This window comes from Sminthopsis crassicaudata, chromosome 1 (genome assembly GCF_048593235.1).
Source record: "Sminthopsis crassicaudata isolate SCR6 chromosome 1, ASM4859323v1, whole genome shotgun sequence".
Taxonomy (NCBI): Eukaryota; Metazoa; Chordata; class Mammalia; order Dasyuromorphia; family Dasyuridae; genus Sminthopsis; species Sminthopsis crassicaudata.
Genome location: NC_133617.1, coordinates 435,894,379 through 435,914,799, shown reverse-complemented (window position 1 = coordinate 435,914,799; position 20,421 = coordinate 435,894,379). Strand labels below are relative to the sequence as shown.

The 20,421-nt window shown below is 32.9% G+C and overlaps 1 protein-coding gene and 1 long non-coding RNA gene across 3 annotated transcripts in view; both read left to right on the top strand.

Moving 5' to 3' along the window:
- Positions 1-20,421, top strand: part of SNX29 (sorting nexin 29) — a 653,362-nt gene that overhangs the window by 334,585 nt on the left and 298,356 nt on the right. The window lies entirely within an intron of this gene.
- On the top strand, positions 6,071-8,603 carry LOC141550204 (uncharacterized). Its single transcript, XR_012484542.1, has 3 exons — positions 6,071-6,296; positions 7,197-7,673; positions 7,725-8,603. It is a non-coding gene; the product is annotated as an uncharacterized LOC141550204 (long non-coding RNA).

Here is a 20,421-nt window from a genome sequence, read left to right as displayed (position 1 = left end):
GAGACCTTTGTCGGAACCTTTGTTTTTAAAAATATTTTCCCAATTTGTTACTTCCCTTCTAATCTTGTTTGCATTAGTATTATTTGTACAGAAACTTTTTAGTTTGATGTAATCAAAATCTTCTATTTTGTGATCAATAATGATCTCTAGTTCTCCTCTGGTCATAAATTCCTTCCTCCTCCACAAGTCTGAGAGGTAGATTATCCTCAGTTCCTCTAATCTATTTATTATCTCCCTCTTTATGCCTAAATCATGGACCCATTTTGATCTTATCTTGGTATATGGTGTTAAGTGTGGATCCATATCTAATTTCTGCCATACTAATTTCCAGTTTTCCCAACAGTTTTTTCCGAATAATGAATTTTTATCCCTAATGTTGGTATCTTTGGGTTTGTCAAAGATTAGGTTGCTGTATCCTTTTTTGTCCTTTGTATCTAATCTGTTCCACTGATCTACCGGTCTATTTCTTAGCCAATACCAAATGGTTTTGGTGACTGCTGCTATATAATATAGCTTTAGATCAGGTACACTTAGACCACCTTCCTCTGAGTTTTTTTTCATTAGTTCCCTTGCAATTCTCGACCTTTTATTCTTCCATATGAATTTTGTTGTTATTTTTTCTAGGTCATTGAAATAGTGGTATAAATATTTTGTATATAGACTATTGAATTCTCAATTTTCAAATCTAATGGACCATAAACTTTTCTCTTTCCTTCTCTTTCTTTATTTCTGTATAGATTTTGACAATTTTAACCTTTCCTCACCAAATTTCTGTGAGACTGTTCATTCTTCTTTCCTGACTTTTTGGTGATATCTTCTGTCTTACTTTGCTAGATTATCATCTGTATCTTACCTCCATGTTCTTTGCTGGGTTCCTTTTTCTTCTCTTTTTTCTGAATGATATCATTGGCATTTATGGTTTCAGTTATGTATGCAGCTGACTCCTATATCTAAGTATACAGGTCTTCTTTCTCTCTCAAGCTTCAGTCTTTTATCAACAACTGCCAATGAGATATTGTATATTAGATATTCCCTTGGCATCTGAAACTTGGTATGTCTGAAAAAGCTCCCATTATCTTTCTTCTTAAATATTCATTCCCTTTCCTAACTTCCCTGATTCCTTCCAGTCACACAGATTTGCAAAACAAGAATCATTTTTTACTCTCTATTTTTTCTTATTTCTATATTCAAATGAGTCCTCATATCTTCTTGATGTTATTTCCACAATAGTTCTCCTATTTGTACTTTTTTTCCTCTACTCAAAATGCATTATCTTTATTACCTCTTTCTTAGTCTTAGTCTTCTAATAGGTTATTATTCTGCCTAAAGTTTTCCATCTCCAATTTTCACATAGCTGACTAAATGATATTTCTAAAGCAAACATCTAATTGTATTACTTTTCTCCAAAAACTCTAGTGACTTCTTTTTGTCCTGAAGATAAAATGTAGACGCCTCTGTTTTGCATGTAAAGTCTTTTTTAGCCTGACTTCAACCTACCTTTTCAAGCATTTACTAACCTTCACATGCATTTTGTTTCATTCAAACTGTTGCATTTTCTTATATTGAACATATCTTATATCCTATATGTGCCTTGTCCTAACTTGTTCCTGGAATGAACTTTCTCTTCACATCCTTTAGATCCTTGTGATCCCTTTAAAGATCAGGTAAAGTACTGTTTCCTATTTGAGCTATTTCCTGATATGCCACTTTCTTCATACTCCTTGCATTTACTTAGTCGTTTTATTTGTTTGTACATTTCCATCAGTGGAATATAAACTCCTTGAAGGCACAGACTGTTTGATTTTTGTCTTTGCCTACCTTTCTCCTAGAATGGCTATGTTGTTGTTGTTATTTTTTTAAAAAAAGCTAGTTAATGGATTAATAGTTTTTTATGGTAATTCAATGAAAGACAACCAAAATTCAGAGAAATATAAGAAAGATATTTATGTTGATGTGATGCAGAGTGAAAAAAGAGAGGCAAAAACCAACATGCACAATGATGACAGTAATGCAAATAAAGACAACTCTTTATCAGTAAAAGACTAAGAAAATCATATCCCCTATAACTAACTGTGGTGGTTGATACTATGATGCTGCCAAATTTATATCACATTTCCATTTTTTTCTGCAAACAATTGACATATTACAAAAGTTCAAAGTGATATGTATTAATAATTGCAGTCATGGTATTAAGTAATTTGGTTTGATTGAGGGAGTATACATTTAAGGTGTATTTTATTATTTGTTGGGACATGTTTTTTGTGTCAAAACAAAATGTTATCAACTTTAAAAAAAGCAATTTAGGAGCATTAGTTAGCTGAAGTCTTTTGATCTGAAAAGTCTGTGAACAATCTGCCATAGTACTGTCCTGTTGGTTTTCCATAAACAATTTTGCTTAGGAGGTCAAAACTGATCATTTTGGGGATCTGTAATAAGAATTACCTGTGTAAGAGGGATTTTTAGCTTTAAATTTGGTCAGAAATAAAAGTTTTCAGGATTGAGTAACAGTTGAGTAACACTTTAATAGCCCACCTTCGACTTTTAAAAGTTTAATGTGCTCCAGTCCTCCCTGTAGCAAAAGTTTAGATTTTTGGCAGCCACTTACAAATGAATGTATGAATCATCTCCAGTTGGTGAATATTGAATATGTAGAATGGGGATATAATGAATTTTTATTCCTTAACATTATGTATATCCACCTAAATGTCTCATCTATGTTTTCAAAGCTGAGTCATTAGAGAGGTGGGATGTTGATCATTTGTTTTGGTAAAAAAATTCAATTTTTAACTTGCTGATGGCAAAACTTTTGTTTTTCTGGAGAAAGGAATTGTTTGAGATTATTCATTTTCATAGGCAGTGTGAGGGGCAAACTTTTATTCTTCTTGTTCTTTGTTTCAGTCATTTCAGACACTTTGTGACCCCATATAGGCTTTCTTGGTAAAGATTCGGGAGTGGTTTGCTGTTTCTTTTCCCATTTAAAGATAAGAAACTGAGGCATACAGGGTTAAAGGACTTGTCCAGAGTCAAACTACCATTAAGTGTCTGAAGCTAGATTTGAATTCAGGAAGATTTCTGATTTCAGGCCTGGCCATTATGCTACCCAGTTGCCTAGGAAGCAACCCTAAGCCACCATTTTGCTGAAGGAAAGGGAAAAAAAAAAAAAAAAAGATTATCCCAGTTATACCTTTCTTATAACTAGTACTTGAACTTTTTGTAGAATTAGATATGGTAAAAGATTCTCTTCTTTGACTTAGCTTTTAATTTATCCAGTGGTGGTCTGGGCATTCTTGGTCCTGGGATGAGAAAATTTCACTCCCAAAGAGCACATTGTTTGAAGTTGGTACCTTTCATTTATGATTTTCAATGTTAACTTGTCCTTTTTTGTCAGTTTCACCCTGAGGATCTCTAAAGGAAAGAAATAAAAGCATCTTTCTTAGTAATATCAGTATAACCCTTATATACTTATAACTCTTTGAGGGAGCAGAGACTCATTTTTGTATATCCCCCAGTATCCAGCAAAATCCCTTCCATATGTTAGGTACTCATTAAATATTTGTGAATGAAACAAGTATTGTTCTAATTAATGGACATATATATTAATAAAACTTTTTCTCTGACGATGAATATTTCTGTACTTTTAGCTTACAAGGAAGTGCTAGCTTGTTGTTTTCTTGTTTAGATGATTTTCAGTTCAATTCAACTAAACAAATATTTATTAGATATCTGCTCTAGGCAACCTATTGTGGTAGGTTTTGAGGTGACAACAAATATCAGTATGTTTTCTTGAGTTAACATTCTATTGGGATGGCATACCACTTACCTAAATAAGTGAGAAAACGATTTTGTGATGGAAGAGAATGAAGATTGACATAAGTTAGGGATTCTAAAAAGTAGAAGTGAAGGAGGGATGCATTCCAGGCACTAAGATTAGCATTTGTAAAGACAGGGTTCTGCAACCCTCTAGGAATAATAGATCATTTTATCCGAAAGGTAGGGGGAAGTAATAGGAAAGATATATGAATATTTTTGAACGAGGGAGTGATATAGTCAGAGCTATCTTTTAAGAAGATTATTTTGGAGATCCTTTATGGAGTGATTTTGAAAGGGGAGAAGAGAGCCTAAAAACAGGGAAAACAACTAGGAATTTTTTGCAATAGTCATAATGAGAAGTGTTAAGAGGGCAAGAAACAGGTTGGTACCTGTGCTAGCACTAACAAGAAACAAATCTGAGATTCTGAAGATGGAACTAGTAATATTTGGCAACTGACAGAATATGGGAGAAGAGTGAGAAGGGAATCAAAGGTGATTCTGAAGCAAGAAGTTTAGAAGAGAATTGAATGGATTATCTTCTGATAATATTGAGTTCTAGATGCCTACAAGTCAAAGAAAGTGGGGATCTTCAGTAGGTGATGGTGATGTAGAACTAGATAGAATTCTAGAAGGAGATTAGGGCTGCATAGATTCTATGCTTGTAGAGGACAAGGTATACTTCCCTTTTCTATTTCTAGCACTTTTGTACCTCACAAATATTTGCAGAATTGAATGGAATTCAGAACCTGTATATCTTCCCTCTAGAATTTGCCTTTACTCAGGTCTTATGGATTATTTCCTTAGAAAGCAGTATTTTTTTTATTGGTCTGTAGATTGTGGCCATATTTTATTAATTTTTTGATATGACTTTGATATCTACATTTTTGTGACTCTCTATACTCACTAGTATATTTTTCCCATGGCCTTTGCAAATATGGTGGGATTTGTATTGTATAATAACCATCCTGGGTGTGGATTGCAATAGAGTGAAGAAATATCCACTAGTTACTGGAGCTTTTCAACTTGTGCTTTTGACATATTATTCATGTTCTAAGTCATATTAGGAAAGTCTGTAGATTGGCTATTGTCCTAATAGCATTCCTTTTTTTTTTTTTTTTTTTTTTTTGGCAAGGTAATTGGAGGAAAGATTTTGAGTTGAATGCTTTTCTTCAAGAAGAAAATAAACATGTCTCAAAAATTTGTTCAGGTTGTTAAATGTTAAGTTAGTAAGAATTGATGTGAACTCAAATGTATCTCTTTAGATTTCAGGTGGTAGGTGGGTTTTTTCCCCCAGTGATAACTGATTGCCAAGCAATATAAAAGAGAAGTATTGCATTCTATAAAAGAGAGCATTATAATATCAGTATGTTCATCTCCATCATGTATAATAGGGGTTGAGTGGCATACAGTTACCTGTCTTATATGTATTTTTTACTGTAGTGGAAGGGAAAAATTAAGGCAGCTTGTGGTAAGACTGCCCTATGTTTGGAATCTTTTCCTGCAAACAGCTGTTTTTATTTCTAACTCTCAACTTTCCCAGGCAAATTGAAAAGAAATTAAGTTTGGGAGAGTTTGCAGACTCCTTTTATCTTTCAAAACTCTACAGTTGTCAAGTTGACCCTAAATGTAGTGAAATACTGCTTGATATGAAAAGCTGAAGGTTTAGGGAGCCAATATTTTTAAAAGTTCATGAAATTTAATGTTTTTCATTTAAAACTCAGATACAATTTTCTAAATTCAGTTTGAAATATTTAGTAGGCCTATTTGATATTCCCTTCAGAAGGAATATGATTAAAAATGGGCCATAGGTTCTCTTGGATTCTATGAAAACATTAGAATGTGATGAAGAACTAAATCATTTCAGGATTTATATATTTGTACATGAATTCTGTGCTTTATGGTAAACAGAGCAATAAATGTAAAAAACAACACTTGGGAATGAAATGTTTTCTGGAGAATTTGTAAATTAGCAAGCCTAGTGAATACCTGTTTTTTGTTTTTGCAGCTTAATAACTATGTCAAAGTTTTGCTCTGTAAATTTGTTTCATGATGATCTGGAAAACAGCAGTAATTCCCAATAGCTCCTAACTTGTCTTTTTTAAAGGCTACAGAATTATTATAAATAAAGATAAGTCTTGTTTAATGCTGGGAAATATCTTACTTTGTGTAGCTATGACTAGAGAATGAAAAGATTTGCCCTAGACCTGAAAAGGGATCCTGGCTTACACCAGAATTGCATTTTTATCTTGTCTGTTTTTAGGAAGGAGAATCTTCCTTATGGCTAGTGTCTAAGCCTGAGGTGAGGAGAGGGGAAAAAGCCCTGGAATGTAGTAGTTTGGGCCTTTATTGGATCAGAAGTGTTTTTTGGCATTCTAGTAATTACCTCCAAAGGATCCCAGCATATGCAACTGGGAAGGACATTTTATGGAAGACTTGTTCAGCCCACTTGTTTTACAGATGAAGAATCTAGCTAGAATTTATAGACAGTAAGTACTTTTGAAATACTAGAGCTATTCAAAAGTAGAACTGTTTTTGCAATATATAATCTTACTAGCATTGAACACAGATGACATGGGTCTATACTTCAGCTTTGCTTTTAACTAGTTATATGGCTGGGCACAATTCACTTTTCTTCAATTTCTTTGTCTTTCAAATGAAATGATTTGTAAGATCCTTTCTAGTATTTTCTAACTTTTGTAATTTTTTAGCATATTTACTTAGTCCTTTTTGAAAATGAAAGTTTAATATCCTTTCAAAAAGTTTAAGACAATAAAGTCACTCTTGAGGTTTTTCTTCTTCAGTAAAACAACTCTAGTTACTTTGGTCTTTCTTCACAAGGCTTATTATCCAAACATTAAAATGCTTTCATTTTTTCCATTGGTTGCTTTTCAATTTAGAATTTAGTTGTCAAAATTCTCAAAATGGTTATAGGTCCTATTGTTATATCTTGGTACCATGCTTTATTTTTAAGTACTCTAGAGATACTACTAGCAACAGATTTACATTGTTAATCCCTTTTATTTTCTGGATCTTCTTATGGAGTTCTTGAAGAGAACTATTAAGTTCTATTAAATTTAATCCTTTGTTAGTTTCTTCCTTTAACTTTGAAAGACCACTTTGATACCTAATCCTATTTTATCATCCAACTAAATAAAAAGAATCCCTATAATACAAGAATGTATCTTATGTAATTAGCAGTGAAGAGCATGAATATCAATAATATATTCAAGAATTTAAAAATTGGATTTCTGGTCTGACATATTCTGATTTTAGTAATTTCATGTTGTGCCTGAATTTGTGTACGTTTGTTCACCTTACTAGGTTGTGAGCTTCTTTGGATAGGGGCTATGTCATTTTATACTTCTTTGTATCCTTTTGTTTTCCAGTGCCCTGCATATAGAAGACACTAAATGAATATTGAGAAAAGGCATAAATAAACTTGGAGCCAAGGCCAATCTTTTTTGCAGTTCTGTTCAATAAGTTCTTTGATGGCTGTGGACTTTATTTTTCAAGTTGAATTTTCTTGATCCTTTCTCTGCTGTATTTGGCAGGGGCAAGGGTGAGAGTATGGAGGAGAAAGAGGGCAAGACACAGATACAGTTTTCTTATATGTGTCTTTAAATTTTATCATATTTGATCAACTGTGATGAACTTAGCTCTTTTCAATAATGAAGTGATTCAAGGCAATTCAAGACTTGTGGTAAAAGTATCATCCTCATCTAGAGAGAACTATGGAGACTGGATCAAAGCATAGTATATTTACCTTTTTTCATCATTGTTGTTTATTTGCTTGTTTTTTCTTTTGATCTGATTTTTCTTGTACAGCATGATAAATTTGGAAATATATTAGAAGAATTGCACCTGTTAACCTATATTAGATTGTTTGCTGTCTAGAAGAAGGGACATATAGGTAGGGATGGAAAAAAATTTGGAACACAAAGGTTTGCAAAGATGAATGTTGAATACTATATTTTACATGTGTTTGGAAAAATAAAATGCAATTAACAAAAAAAAAATTATATCATATAGGGTCCAAAATGGTGTGATGAAGAAAAAAGTACTAAATTAAGAAATTTGTATTCTAAGTCTTAACTCTGTAATTAACCAAACATATGTATGTTTTTTTTTTTGTTTGTTTTTTTACCTTATTGATCTTCATTATTCTTGTTTTTTAAAAATAAGTGTATTGGATTAGATTATCTTGGTAAGTACTTTCTAAATATAAAAATCCATAAACTATGACTCTGTCTTTAAAAGTATAATCTGGTTGAGCAATAATCACAAAATAGAATATGGAAGGATATAGAGCATGAATAAACCTTCAAAGATCCTTAATAACTTATAGAGTATCATAATGGTTTCCTAATAGAAATTCACTGCTTTCGTTATCTCTTCCTTTTTTGTATTTTAATTATATATTCCTTGTAATCTCCTACCACATTACATTAAATTAGTAGAAAAAGGTCAAGAAATTAGGTCCAAGAAACCTTGGTCTTAATACAATAATTAGGTATTAAATATAAGAGAGAAATAATAATTCCTTATACAATACAAAGATAAAAAAATAGAAGTCTATACATACATTCCATAGAGAGTAGAGGGCAAGGTAAGCCAGTGGCATCAAACTCAAATAAAAATAGATTCTTCCTAGCTATACATTGAGTTAGGAAATCATAAATAAACTGTAACTCCATCATATTGTTTTTATTTATTTTATTAAACATTTCCCAATTACAAAATAATTATAATTGAGAGAATGCTAATGCCTATGGAGTACAAATAGACAAAAAAAGCTTTGTTTTGAAGTTGGCATCCATGTTATGCTTTGAAAGAAACCAGGGATTCTACTAGCTATATGTGAGGAAGGAGGGCATTCCAGGTATACTCAGTTACTTGTGATAGGAAAATGTTGGAGTCAAATTGTTGGAGTCACCTGTTGGAGTCACCTATTGGAGTCACAGCTAGAGGAATGGAAATTAGGTAGAAAAACTCCAGAACATGATTGATTAATGATATAAGGCAATATATACTAAAGTCAAAGTCATTCATATAGATCATACATATTAAAAGAAATAATTCAAAGGAAATACTTTAAACTGGTCTGCTTCGGGAAAGCTTCCTGAAGAGTTGAGATATGAGTTGAGTCTTGTTGGTAGGATTAAATACCTGGTAGATCAACCTGGATCATAGGTCAGTTTGGAGTAGAGAGAAAACATTCTAGTATTGGAATTTTTTCCTTTGAAAAAAACCTGTTTTAAAAAAACCCAACAAAACAAAAAAAGATTTTAAAAATTAAAAAAAAAAAAAAAAGAAGTTTAAAAAAAACCCAAAACCTGTTATCATGTCTCTATTTCAGTCTCTGTCTGTTGGCTCTTCCCTCTCTCTCTTTTAATTTGTTATTTAAAAAAAATATGTTTTAATTGATATTTTGTTTCTTGCATTACCCTAATATTTCTCCTAGGAACCGAACTATATGATAAATATGACTTTTTAGAGTGACTATGAATATTTTTGTATATATGAAGACTTATCTATAGTTTTCTTGGGGTTTAAACCTAATAATGTAGTCTTCGGTCCAATTTTAGTCACTTTACTTGCCTAATTCCAAATTGCTTTTAAAAATGCTGGTACCATTTCACTACCAACACTTTTTTCTTGTTAATTTTCACTTATGTTAGTTGTGTTCAATTTTTCATGGCCTTATTTGGAGTTTTCTTGGGAAAATACTAGAATGGTTTGCCATTTCTTTCTCTACTTCATTTTTCAGATGAGGAAATGGAGGAAAATGGAATTAAATATTTACCCAAGGTCATATAGCTAGTATGTATCTGAGGCCAGATTTGAATTCAGGTCTTCTTAACTCCAAGACTGTGCATTAGTGCAGCAAGATAATTGTATAAATATGTATGTATATATTGGATTTAACATATATTGGATTACTTGGATTACTTTAAGGAAGTGGGAATGGGGGGAAGGCAGGGAAAAATTGGAATACAAGGTTTTGCAAAGCTTAATGTTGAAAAATTATCCATTGTATATGTTTTGAAAATTAAAAATTTGAAAATTAAAAAGTTTTAATAAAGAAAATTTACATCTTACTGTGGGGATCTTCTGTATAAGAATATGATGGAATACTATTGTGCCCTTTGAAAAGAGGAAATACTCCAGGCCTGTGCAGTGCATTAGTGTGCTTATAATTCCACAATCCTTCTGACATTGACTTGTTACTTTTGGTCATTTTTCCAATTTTTAGGATGTGAAGTAAAAGTGTTTTTGATTTTCATTTCCATTATTATTTGTTTTTTGAGAGCATCCTTTCATGTGATTTTAAAATCTTTGCAATTTTTTTGAGAATGTGTTTTTATATCCTCTGACCACTTAGATATTGGAAAATGAACATCCATTTCTTTTTATTACTCCTGTCATCATACCTGAATCATTTCAAGTGGTCTCATAACTAAGCTTCCTCTTTCCCCTTCCCAAATTCAATGTTTCACTTTCAGATTAATATTAAAACAATACTTTCATTAAGTCACTTATGTGCTCAAAAACTTTTATTACTTTCTTATTGCTTACAGAATAACTCTAAAATTCTAAGCCTGGCATATTAGTCTTTCTGCTTTCTAGTCCTAATATAAACCTTTGATCTTATTTCTTACTGATTAACAACGAGATCAGTCTATTCACTCTCTCTCCTTATTTCTTTTTTTTTATTTCTGCTGACTTTTTTCTGTGCTTCTGGATTTCTTTTTACTTCCATCTGAATCTCTTTTAATTCTTTAAGGTTTTTTTTTAAGCCTTTCTTTTTTGGGGTGAGGGAGAATTGGAGAGGGAAGACACAATGTTCCAAGCTTCAGAGGTTTTATGCAGCTGTTTTCAAAGATCCTTCTTAGAGAAACCTCTAATTTTTCAGTTCTTCCAAGGGGTTTTAAGGGGAGGTGTGTTTACTATTCTCCTGGCCTGTGCTCTGGCCTGTGAGTGAGCCCAAGCATTTTTTTCTCTACTACAACTGTGAGGAAGCGTCTCCACTCCACTATGGTTTCAAGCTCTGGTGTGATAACCGATTCTTCTCCTTGCCCTGGGACTGCCACCCAGGACTACAACCTGGATCTGCATATGAGCAAAACAACAAGAGTCCTGCCACAGGTGCTAGACCCTGCAATCTCCTGACGAGTTGTTTGATCCCTTTAACATCTGTGGCTGGAGAGCTCTAGAAGCACCTCCTAAGACTCCTGGTTTGCTAAGGTTGTTTCTGTGCTGCTACAGCCTGTGCTAGACTGTGCTCTGCTCACATCCAAGGCAACAGTCCTTTTCAACTGACATTCTAAGTTGTCTTTGACTGGAAAGTTATTTAACCCTAACCTTTTGTGGGTTCTGCTGTATCAGAAACTGTTTTATGGCATTACTTAAAAGTCTTTGAAGGGCTTTTGCAAGTCTCTCTTTTCTTCATCATCTGCTCTGCCCCACTCTCATCTTCTCTGCCTCCTTTTGGTATCTCTTTTGTGATGGTTTCTTTCTTGACTTCTGTGACCCACAGTGATCCTTATAACATCATCGCTGTCATTTGTTATTTACTCCTTTATATCACCTTTTTATGTTCCCTTTAAGGACAGTGATGATCTCTTGTTTATTATATCCTCATAATGCACTTAAGGTTCAGTAAGAACTTTTTTGCTTGTAGAACAGTTCACTGCAATACATGGCCTCCTTTGGGCAGGAATGGTCTTCAGGCAGCAAAGTGGCAAAGTAGCTAAAGTGCTAGGCTTAGAATCAGGAAGACTCAAGTTCACATTCAACTTTAGACACTAACTAGCTATATAAACCAAGCAACCTTGTTTGCCTTAAATTTGCTTGATGTAAAATGAGATAAAAGAGAATTTACTTCTCAAAGATTGGTGTAAGAATCAAATAAGATAATATCTGTAATGTCCTTAGCATAGTACTTGTCACAGAGTAGGCATTTTATAAATGTTTATTCTTTTCTTATTTCCTCTTTTAGGAAAAGGTGAGGTGGTGATGTTACTAGCATATGTAAAGCATATGTGTTCTAGAAACATTATCTCATATAGACCTTACTACAGCCATGAGCAATAAGCGCTGTTATTCCAATTTTGTAAATGAGAAAACTGAGACTAATGAAGACTGTGTGGCTTACATGCAGTCAGTATCTAAGGCATAATTTGAATTCAGGTCTTATTGACTTAAGGTACAATTCTATGTCCTTCCTAACTTCTTTTAAAGATGAAAGTTTTTCCAATATAGGTAATCTGCTTTCCTGCAATAATACAGCAGTATCTGTCTGCTAAAAACAATAAAGTCATATCTTTCTATTCTCAGATCCTCAGCAAATATTCATTTGCCTAGAATGACCTCAAGTGAAGGAATTTGCCAATAATTTAGCCATTCAGCTTCTGTATGTTTCTTCTGCTATTAAGGGGCTATTAGCAGATGGCAGATGAGGAGATATGTTATTTTCACTATTGGTTCTAGCTATCCATGACCTTTTTCTATGGCTTGTGGAATGCACTATTTGAAAGGTTATGTGTCAGAGGAAATGACTTCTCATTTTACAAAATGGGACATATCGGCTTGGTGGAAGAAATTTTGCAGTTATCTAAACTTCTCTTTCATAGAAATATGCTGCTGCTAATTGGGCTGGATGAGAGGAAAAGATCCTAAACTTGTATAATATGAGCAGACTGTTTTATGTATCACTAATCTCAAACAGAATTCAAGATAAAATGTTATATAGTAGACTTAGAAGCTATTTTTTAAACATTATGTTTTTACAGGTTTGCTTTCAAGTTTTCACATAAGCTTCTCTGCCTAGTAGTCAAATCACATTCATCATTACTTGTCTGTGGTACATTCAGTAAGAAATCTACCTATCATTAGTCCTGTAAGCACAGTTCTCTGACTATTTGAGAATGCAATTCAGCAATGTCAGCTCTGGAATATAGCACTCATAAGTCATCATTATAATGCCAAATTCTGGAAGTGTAGCAGGTAAATAATAATTGTGATACTGAAAATTGAATTTTGAATAATTAAATTGAAATGATTAAATAATTAATTTGATTTTTATTCTTTGATTTGAACCTTAGTTATGGTTGGACATTATAGAGTAATAGGTGACATGAGAACTTTTGATTTTTATTTAAACATTTATTTGACATTTTTTATATTGGTATGTCATAGCTATGTTAATATTTTGCAAGGCATGCTGTAGTGGAAAGGGGACTGGATTTTTAATCAGCAGATCTGACCGTGAATCCTTAGCTTCCTTCCTATTTGTATGATCTTGCACAAATCATTTAGTATTTCTGAACTGCATTTTTCTTTTCGTTAAAATGGGATCATAATATTTGTGATAACCCCTTCATAGAATTGTCAGAATCAAATGAGAAAATGTAAAGTATTTGTAACTATGAAGGTCCTATAAAGTATAAACTGTTACTGCTTAGTTTCTGATGCTGCTTCATGTATTTAATCAGAATTAGAAAACAATCCATTCATGTGATAGGAATCATTTTTCAAGGGAGAGGTCCATGTCCTAAAAGGCCCAAAGAAATTCATCAGGTGAATTTCTTGTGTCCTAGCCAATGTCTTGCTATGGTCTTATATTTTCTCAGTTTATTTCCTTCTTCATACTTTAATCTTTACTATTCTTACCTAGAAAATTTTGATAAGAGTAATATAAATCTGAAACTTTTCTGATTTTTTTTCTTGACCTTTGTACTATTAATGGAAAGGCACTTATCTTTGTTCTCCCATTTTGTATAATAGGGATAACCCCTTAGTGTAACTATGATAATGGTGTTTTTTAGTGGGGTACTGTGGCAACATAGTACTAAATACTTCACCTCTTTTTCATGAGAGATCAATATTCTGTGCTTTAAAAAGTAGACATATCTTTTTGCCAATTTTCCCTAATGGAATAACATTAAAATGCAGGTGCAACTCTTGGTTTTACCATGAATATATATGTACCATGATCTTGAACAGGGTACTTTAAATCTTTAAAAATACAACTAAGGAATTAGACAAGGGAAAGAATGTTTTACCATTAGTTCTAGGGATGCTGATTGTTCATTATTGTTAGTTAGATTTGCTTTTTAATTGTTTTCATTTACAATGTTATACTTTGTTCTATTCTGATTCTGCTAATTTTAATTTGGATTAGTTCATATGAGTTTTCCCATGTATGAGTTCATCGAATTTATTTTTCTTGTGGTACTGTAAGATTACATTCATATTCTATCATTTGTTCAGTTGTACCAGTAATTTTTGGATACCTACTTTGTTTACAGTTTTTGCAAACAAACAAATGCTGTTATGAATATATGTCCATATGTTTCCTGTTTTTTTCTGTTTTTTATCTCCTTGAGGGACTGGCAATGGAATCACTAGGTTAAAACCTTTGAACATCTCAGTTACTTCTCTCAAATTATTTCCAAATAATTTTTCACCTGTAGACCAGTCCACAGCTCTATCAAGTGTATGTTTGTCCTTCCATAACCTCTCAAACACTCTTTTTACCTTGTAAAAATTTTTTTGGTGATTTGGAATATTTTCATATGATTGTTGATAATTTATAAGTCTTTTTTTGAAAACTACTGTGAGAAAGAAATGGAAGTAGTGTTAGGTTTTATATTTTGGGGCTCAAAAATTAATACAAAAACAACTACAGTCATAAAATTAAAAGACTTGTTCCTTGCAGAGAAAGCTATGGCCAGTCTTCACAGCATAGACATCAAGACAAAAGTCTGTATAGTCAAAACTCTGGTTTTTCTGGCAGCAATGTATGGCTGTAAGAATAGAAATATAAGGAAAAGCTGAGAATTACAGAATTGACATTTTCAGATTATGATGCTTTAATTTTTTTTTTAATTTTATAATTATAACTTTTTTTGACAGTACATTACATGGGTAATTTTTTTTACAAGATTACCCTTGCACTCACTTCTGTTCCGATTTTTCCTTTGTTTCGCTCCACTCCTTCCCCTAGATGGCAAGCAGTCTTATACATGTTAGATATGTTATAGTATATCTTAGATACAATATATGTGTGCAGAACCGAATTTCATGTTGCACAAAAAGAATTGGATTCAGAAGGTAAAATTAACCTGGGAAGAAAAACAAAAATACAAACAGTTTACACTTATTTCCCAGTGTTCCTTCTCTGGGTGTAGCTGAGTCTGTCCATCATTGATCAATTGGAACTGAATTAGATCTTCTCTTTGTCGAAGATGTATTCCATCAGAATATATCCTCATACAGTATTGTTGTTGAAGTGTATAATGATCTCCTGGTTCTACTCATTTCACTCAGCATTAGTTCATATAAGTCTCTCCAAGCCTCTCTGTATTCATCTTGCTGGTCATTTCTTACAGAACAATAATATTTCATAACATTCATGTACCACAATTTACCCAACCATTCTCCAATTGATGGGCATCCATTCATTTTCCAGTTTCTAGCCACTTTCAGAAAAGGCTGCTGCAAACATTTTGGCACACACAGGTCCCTTTCCCTTTTTAAGATCTCTTTAAGATATAAGCCCAGTAATAGCACTGCTGGATCAAAGGATAGGCACCATTTGATAATTTTTGGGCATAATTCCAGATTGTTCTCCAGAATGGTTGGATTCTTTCACAACTCCACCAACAATGCATCAGTGTCCCAGTTTTCCCACATCCCCTCCAACATTCATCATTATTTTTTCCTGTCATCTTAGCCAATCTGACAGGTGTGTAGTGGTCATCTCAGAGTTGTCTTAATTTGCATTTCTCTGATCAATAGTAATTTGGAACACTCTTTCATATGAGTGGATATAGTTTCAATTTCATCATCTGAGAATTGTCTGTTCATATCCTTTGACCATTTATCAATTTATCATTTATCAATTAGAGAATGGCTTGATTTCTTATAAATCAGTCAGTTCTCTATATATTTTGGAGATGAGGCCTTTATCAGAATCTTTAAACTGTAAAAATGTTTCCCTAGTTTGTTACTTCCCTTCTAATCTTGTTTGTATTAGTTTTGTTTATACAAAAGCTTTTTAATTTGATGTAATCAAAATTTTCTATTTTGTGATCAATAATGATCTCTAGTTCTTCTTTGATCACGAATTCCTTCCTCCTCCACAAGTCTGAGAGGTAAACTATCCTACATTACTCTAATTTTTTTATGATCTTGTTCTTTACACCTAAATCATGGACCCATTTTGATTTTATCTTGGTATGTGGTGTTAAATATGGGTCCATCAAAAAAGGGTATATCTATAGCAATCTAGTCTTTGACAAACCCAAAGATACCAACATTAGGGATAAAAATTCATTATTTGGAAAAAACTGGAAATTAGTATGGCAGATATGGATCCACACTTAACACCATATACCAAGATAAGATCAAAATGGGTCCATGACTTAGGCATAAAGAATGAGATAATAAATAGATTAGAGGAACAGAGGATGATTTACCTCTCAGACCTGTGGAGGAAGAAGGAATTTATGACCAGAGGAAAACTAGAGATCATTATTGATCACAAAATAGAAGATTTTGATTACATCAAACTAAAAAGTTTCTGTACAAACAATACTAATGCAAACAAGTTTAGAAGGGAAGTAACAAATTGGGAAAATGTTTTTAAAGTTAAAGGTTCTGATAAAGGTCTCATTTCCAAAATATATAGAAAATTGACCCTAATTTATAAGAAATCAAACCATTTTCCAATTGATAAATGGTCAAAGGATATGAACAGACAATTCTCAGATGATGAAATTGAAACTATATCCACTCATATGAAAGAGTGTTCCAAATCACTACTGATCAGAGAAATGTAAATTAAGACAACTCTGAGATACCACTACACACCTGTCAGATTGGCTAAGATGACAGGAAAAAATAATGGTGAATGTTGGAGGGGATGTGGGAAAACTGGGACACTAATACATTGTTGGTGGGGTTGTGAAAGAATCCAGCCATTCTGGAGAGCAATTTGGAACTATGCCCAAAAAGTTATCAAACTGTGCATAACCTTTGACCCAGCAGTGCTACTACTGGGCTTATATCCCAAAGAAATACTAAAGAGCGGAAAGAGACATATATGTGCCAAAATGTTTGTGGCAGCTCTTTTTGTAGTAGCTAGAAACTGGAAGATGAATGGATGTCCATCAATTGGAGAATGGTTGGGTAAATTATGGTATATGAAGGTTATGGAATATTATTGCTCTGTAAGAAATGACCAGCAGGAGGAATACAGAGAGGCTTGGAGAGACTTACATCAACTGATGCTGAGTGAAATGAGCAGAACTAGAAGATCGCTGTACACTTCAATGTTGTATGAAGATGTATTCTGATGGAAGTGGATATCTTCAATATAAAGAAGATCCAACTCACTTCCACTTGATCAATGATGGACAGAAATAACTACACCCAGAGAAGGAACACTGGGAAGTGAATGTAAATTGTTAGCATTACTGTCTATCTATCCAGGTTACTTATACCTTTGGAATCTAATACTTAATGTGCAACAAGAAAATGGTATTTACACACATATATTGTATCTAGGTTATATTATAACATACGTAAAATGTATGGGATTGCCTGCTATCAAGGGGAGGGAGTAGAGGGAGCGAGGGGATAATTTGGAAAAATGAATACAAGGGATAATATTATAAAAAAAAAATTACTCATGCATATATACTGTGAAAAAAAATTATAAATAAAAAAATTTAAAAAAATATGGGTCCATGCCTAATTTCTACCATACTAATTTCCAGTTTTCCCAGCAGTTTTTGTCAAATAATAAATTCTTATCCCAAAAGTTGGGATCTTTGGGTTTGTCAAACACTAGATTGCTATAGATATTAACTATTTTTTCTTGTGAACCTAATCTATTCCACTGATCAACTAGTCTATTTCTTAGCCAATACCAAATGGTTTTAGTGACTGCTGCTTTATATTATAGTTTTAGGTCAGATATAGCTAGGCCATCTTCATTTGATTTTTTTTTTCATTAATTCCCTTGAAATTCTCAATCTTTTGTTCTTCCATATGAATTTTGTTGTTATTTTTTCTAGGTCATTAAAATAGTTTCTTGGGAGTCTGATTGGTATAGCACTAAGTAAATAGATTAGTTTAGAGAGTATTGTCATCTTTATTATATTCGCTCGCCCTATCCAAGAGCACTTGTTTTTCTAATTATTTAAACCTGACTTTATTTTTGTGGCAAGATGTGGCAAGGCATCTACCTTTGGTAGATAGATTCTGAAATATTTTATACTATGGGCAGTTATTTTGAATGGAATTTCTCATTTTATCTCTTGCTGTTGAATTTTGTTGGTGATGTATAAAAATGCTGAGGATTTATGTGGATTTATTTTGTATCCAGCAACTTTGCTAAAGTTGTGAATTATTTCTATTAGCTTTTTAGTAGAATCTCTGGGATTCTCTAAGTATACCATCATATCATCTGCAAAGAGTGATAGTTTGGTTTCCTCATTACCTACTCTAATTCCTTTAATGTCTTTCTCAACTCTTATTGCTAATGTTTCTAATATAATATTGAATAGTAATGGTGATAGTGGGCAACCTTGTTTCACTCCTCATCTTACTGGGAAAAGATCCAGTTTATCCCCATTACATAAGATGCTTACTGACAGTTTTAAATATATGCTCCTGATTATTTTAAGGAATAGTCCATTTATTCAAATGGTTTTAGTAGGAATGGATGTTGGCTTTTATCAAATGCTTTTTCTGAATCTATTGAGATGCAGATCTATATGGTTTTTGTTAATTTGGTTATTGATATAGTTGATTATGCTAATAGTTTTCCTAATATTAGTTTTCCTAATATTGAACCAGCCCTGCATTCCTGGAATAAATCCTACTTGGTCATAGTGTGTTATCCTGGGGATGATTTTCTGTAATCTTTTTGCTAATATTTTATTTAAGATTTTAGCATCAATATTCATTATGGAGATTTGTCTATAATTTTCTTTCTCTGTTTTCAACCTACCTTGTGTAGGTATCAATACCATGTCTGTTTCATAAAAGGAATTTGGTAGGACTCCTTCAATCCCTATTTTTCCAAAATCAGATTTACTAAGGGTTTGAATATTTTGTTAGTTTTTTTTCATAGAAACAACTCTTAGTTTTATTATTAATTAATTCAATAGTTGTTTTACTTTCAATTTTATTAATCTCTCTTTTTATTTTTAGAATTTCAAGTTTTTGTTTGTCTGGGGGGTTTTAATTTGTTCCTTTTCTAGCATTTTTAGTTGCAAGCCCAATTCATTGACCTTCTCTTTTTCTATTTTATGCAAGTAGGTCTCTAGAGATAGAAAGTTTTCCCTTATTACTGCTTTGGCTTCATCCCACACATTTTGATATGACGTCTTGCCATTTTCTTGGGTGAAGTTATTAATTATGTCTATGATTTGCTGTTTTACCCAATCATTCTTTAGTATAAGATTATTTAGTTTTCCATTATCTATGCTACCTTTTAGCAAGATATAGTGCCCTTCCTTATCTATTTTAATTAGATCAATTTTTGCTTTTGCTTGATCTGAGAAGAGGATTGTCTACCTGTATTTTTGGCTTCACTTGAAACATAGTAGATTCTGCTCCAACCTTTTACCTTTATTCTGTATGTATCACCCTGCTTCAGGTGTGTTTCCTGTAAACAAGATATTGTAGGATTCTGGCTTTTAATCCAGTCTGCTAACTGCTTCCTCTTTATGGAGGAGTTTACCCCATTCACATTTATGGTTAAAATGACTAATTCTATATTGCTTGCCATCCTGTTAACCTCTGCTTATGCTTTTCTCCTTTCCTTTGCCCTTACCCCCCTCCTCAGTATTAAACTTGTGACTACCACTTGCTTCTCATAGCCCTCCCTTTTTGGTATCCCTCCCCTACCTTAGAGTTCCTTCCCCTATTTTATCCCTTTTCCTCACAATTTCTGTATTCCCTTCTGTTTAGCTTACTCCTTCCCTTTTCACTTTTCCCCTCCCACTTTTCAACAAGGTGGGAGAAGTTTCACCATAAATTGAATATGTCTAAGGAACACACTATGTTCATCCCCCTTCATTCTTTTTCTCGGATATAATAGGTTTCCTTTGTCTCTTTGTGAGATGTAGTACCCCCACTTTACCCTTTTCCTGGTACAATTTCCTTTCAACCTCTAGTTTCTAGAACAAATTAAACATGTGTTCTTTATATATCTTTAAAATAGAAATATAGTTCCCAAGATTTCTTTTTGCCTTTTTGGGTTTCTCTTAAGTTCTATATTTGTAGATCAAACTTTTTGTTTAGTTCTAGTTTTTTCATCAGAAATAGATGAAATTCACTTATTTCGTTGAATGTTCATCTTCTTCCGTGGGGGGAAAAATGCTAATTTTGGCTGGGTAAGTTATTTTTGGCTGTATACCTTTCAGAATATCAGATTCCAGGTCCTTCGATCCTTTAATGTGGATGCTGCTAGATCCTGGGTAATCTTTATTGTGGCTCCTCCATATTTGAATTGATTTTTTTCTAGCAGCTTGCAGTATTTTTTCCTTGGTTTGATAGTTCTGAAATTTAGCCACTATATTTTTTGATGTTTTG